Source organism: Pezoporus flaviventris, unplaced genomic scaffold (genome assembly GCF_033815535.1).
Source record: "Pezoporus flaviventris isolate CSIRO_AGI_PZ_B2104156 unplaced genomic scaffold, CSIRO_AGI_Pfla_v1 ptg000123l, whole genome shotgun sequence".
In the NCBI taxonomy this organism is placed as follows: domain Eukaryota; kingdom Metazoa; phylum Chordata; class Aves; order Psittaciformes; family Psittacidae; genus Pezoporus; species Pezoporus flaviventris.
In genome coordinates, this window is record NW_026892671.1 from 1,542,731 (window position 1) to 1,546,451 (window position 3,721).

A 3,721-nucleotide genomic window follows, 5' to 3' on the forward strand; every position below is an offset into this window, starting at 1 on the left:
CTCTGCTGCCCACAGCCCTTTGCTTCTCAGCGTGAGAGCTCTGTGGACTGTCCTTTGAAACCGTTCTCCCCTGGTCTCAGCACAGGACAGATGTTTGTGGGAGTTCTTAAGATCAATTTGTGTGAAGGCACCTTACAGGCAGTGCAAGTTTGAGCACAGGGCAAGTGGGAGAGGACTGATGGACACTGCAGCTCTCTTGGTTCTGCAAAGAACTGAGACTTTTTGCCTGATGCAATGCTCTTCTGCTTGTACCTAGGAAGAAGCCTCAGCAGTGTAATGACATGACTGGTGACGACGCTGAACCTCTCCTCTCCTGCTAAAATGTGCTCAGTTGTGAATGTGTAAACTGAACTTCTGTATCTGACATCCCTCCTGTCCTAACCTGTCACTGCCTTTTTCTCCTCTGACGGTGCCCCATGCCCAGAGGCAGCAGATGTCCAACGGCAGCTCCATCACCCAGTTCCTCCTCCTGCCATTCGCACACACGCGGGAGCTGCAGCTCTGCCACTTCTGGCTCTTCCTGGGCATCTCCCTGGCTGCGCTCCTGGGCAACGGCCTCATCATCACCAGCACAGCCTGTGACCAGTGCCTCCACACCCCCATGTACTTCTTCCTCCTCAACCTCTCCCTGCTGGACCTGGGCTGCATCTCCACCACTGTCCCCAAATCCATGGCCAATTCCCTCTGGGACACCAGGGTCATCTCCTACACAGGTTGTGTTGCACAGCTCTTTTTCGTTGTCTTTTTCATCTCAGCAGAGTATTCTCTCCTCACTGCCATGTCCTACGACCGCTACGTGGCCATCTGCAAGCCCCTGCACTATGGGACCCTCCTAGGCAGCAGAGCTTGTGTCCACCTGGCAGCAGCTGCCTGGGGCACTGGGTTTCTCAATGCTCTGCTGCACATGGCCAATACATTTTCACTGCCCCTCTGCCGAGGCAATGATGTGGAGCAGTTCTTCTGTGAAATACCGCAGATCTTCAAGCTCTCCTGCTCACACTCCTACCTCAGGGAAGTCGGGCTTCTTGTGGTTGGTGTCCTGATTACTGTTGGCTGTTTTGTTTTTATTGTGGGGTCCTATGTGCAGATCTTCAGGGCCGTGCTGAGGATGCCCTCTGAGCAGGGACGCCACAAAGCCTTTTCCACGTGCCTCCCTCACCTGGCCGTGCTTTCCCTGCTTCTCAGCACTGGCACATTTGCCTACCTGAAGCCCCCCTCCATCTCCTCCCCATCCCTGGATCTGGTGGTGTCAGTGCTGTACTCGGTGGTGCCTCCAGCAGTGAACCCCCTCATCTACAGCCTGAGAAACCAGGAGCTGAAGGATGCTGTGAGGAAGCTGGTGACCAGATGTGTTTCAGCAGCCATACACTGCCTGTTTTGCTCTGCAAAAGACTCCCAGTGAAGGTCACGACAGGTCACGTCTGTCTTTCCTGCTTTACATTTGTTTTCCTGTTTTGATTTGCGGTGATGTCTTCACAGAAATGTCAGTTTTCATCTCCTCCTGCTTAAGTAGCCACTCCTGTTGTCTGACCCATAGACTTTGTGTCAATGGAGGTGTCTCACTTTATTTAAGGGAAATAAATGTTCCTGCAGCAACTTCTTCTCTGTGATATGTCCTCACATGGCAGGAAAGAAGGGGAATGAAAGCAGCTTTTTGGCTGCTCCAGGTCTGGGATGGCTGCTCTGCGCCTGCAGCAGGAAGAGCTCTTGGGGAGCCCAAGGCCAAGGGCTGTTGTGCTGGTGTGGGGAGATGGGATGGCATGGGGGGGCTACAGAGCTCTCAGGGTGTCCTGGGCAGGGGAGCAGGGGACACAGGGGTCCCTGCAGGGAACTCCCCTGCGATGGCCCAGGCTGGGGCTGCCTGGCAGGGTGCAGCCCATGGGAAAGGTCTGGGTGGGCAGGAGCTGGACAGGAGGCAACGTGTGCCCTGGCAGCAAGGGAGGACAGCAGCATCGTGGGCTGTAGGAGCAGGAGCACGGCAGGAGAACAAGGGAAGGGATGATCTGGAATCCTCCATCCAGGTTTCACATTCCCAACTCAGGAACGCTATTGGCAAGCAGGAGTGGGTTTAGTAATGAGCCCTCAGGTCAGGAGATACTGGAGCACGGTGCCTGTGGGGAGAGGCTGGGGAAGCTGGACTCCAATGGAAATAGGCTGAGAGATGTGGGTGCTCAGCCTGGAGAAGAGAAGGTTCCAGGGAGATATCTTAGCAATCTCTCCATATCTAAGCAGGGCTTACAAGAAATGTGGAGAGGGGTTTTTGCAAGGGCCTGCAGTGACAGAACAAGGGGGAATGGCTTTAAGCTGAAAAAAGGAAGATTCAGCTTGGACATTCAGATGAAGTTGTTCCCTTTGAGAGTGGTGCGACACTGGCACAGGGTGTCCAGAGAAGCTGTGTCTGCCCCATCCCTGGCAGTGTTCAAGGCCAGGTTGGATGGGAGTCAGCTTTGCCCTGAAGCAGTGCTTTGTCCACCTCTGATGTTCACAAGGGATGACAGATGAAATCCAATTTCATTGTAAAGTTCACTACTTGTACTCATGACTCAAGTGAGTCTGGGCTGCACAAGAGAGGCTCAGCATGGCCTTAGAGTCATTTGGACTGTGTTATTTATTTACTGGCATAACACTTTTCGGTGGGGGACGGGACTATAAAACATTCTTTGTATGACAGAAAATCAGAACAATATTGAAACAGGGAGAAGTTCTCAGCTCCTTGTAGCTTAGTGCAGAGCAAGGAGGGCTGCAGTGTCCATCAGTCCTTTCCCATTTGCCCTGTGCTTACAACACTTGTATATGATGCCTTCACACACAAAGTGATCTGAAGAACCCCCACAAACACCTGTCCTGAGCTGAAAGCAGGGCAGCACGGTTTCAAAGAGAAGATCACGGAGCTCTCATGGAGAGAAGCAAAGGGCTGTGGGCAGCAGAGCACGGCCAGCAGCCACCTCCAGTGCCAGACCCCAAGAGAGCTGCCTGAACACACCCTCCCCAGGGCTGGGCTGCACTTTGCCCCCACTCCCTGCCCATCCATATCTCTGCTGCCTGGAGCTGTCCCTGCCAGGAGCTGCTGCTCTGTGCCCAGCTCTGCTCCCTCTCAGTGCTCCCAGAGCCCATGCCATGGGCTGTGTGCTCAGCTCTGCCCTGCACACTGCTCCCAGCAGCAGGGCTCTGCCCAGGGCCAACTCTGCCTCTGCAGGAACCTCACACCTGGCACTCAATGGATCCATCAGTGGTGAATGGAGAAACATGGTCAGCCCCTGAGGAAAGCCTTGAGAGCTTCTTAACTCTTCAGTGAGTTACTGTTGGCAATGAGCAGTGTGTAGGGAGGTGAGAGAGGGTGGAGGGACGTCAGCAAGAAGCAAGGTGATGGTTCAGGGCTTTAACAAATCCTTACAAGCACGACAGAGCCCAGCAATGGAGAGCAGTTGGTGTCGGTAGGTGGAGGAGGAGTAGGTGTTCCTGGAGTGTGGCTGCAGGCCCTGGACAAACCAGAGGCTATCTGAGAACTTTCCCTCATGGGAACATGCCTCAGCGTGGCACATGGGGAATGCCCACTGCTGGGGGTACCTGAATGCTGCTCATCATGCCCCATGAGCCCACCTTCCTGTCTCCCTCTCTTGCACTACCCAAACTTGCCTGGAATGCAGGATCCATCCCTGAGCCTGGGGAATGCAGGAATGCTTCAGGAGTCCCTGCAGGGGGACCAGCCTCTGCCCAGCTG

The 3,721-nt window shown here is 54.4% G+C and overlaps 1 pseudogene; it reads left to right on the plus strand.

Annotated features, from left to right (window-relative positions):
- The first annotated feature begins 332 nt into the window (after positions 1–332).
- LOC133282477 (olfactory receptor 14C36-like) lies at positions 333–1,513 on the plus strand (annotated as a pseudogene).
- Positions 1,514–3,721: the final 2,208 nt, after the last annotated feature.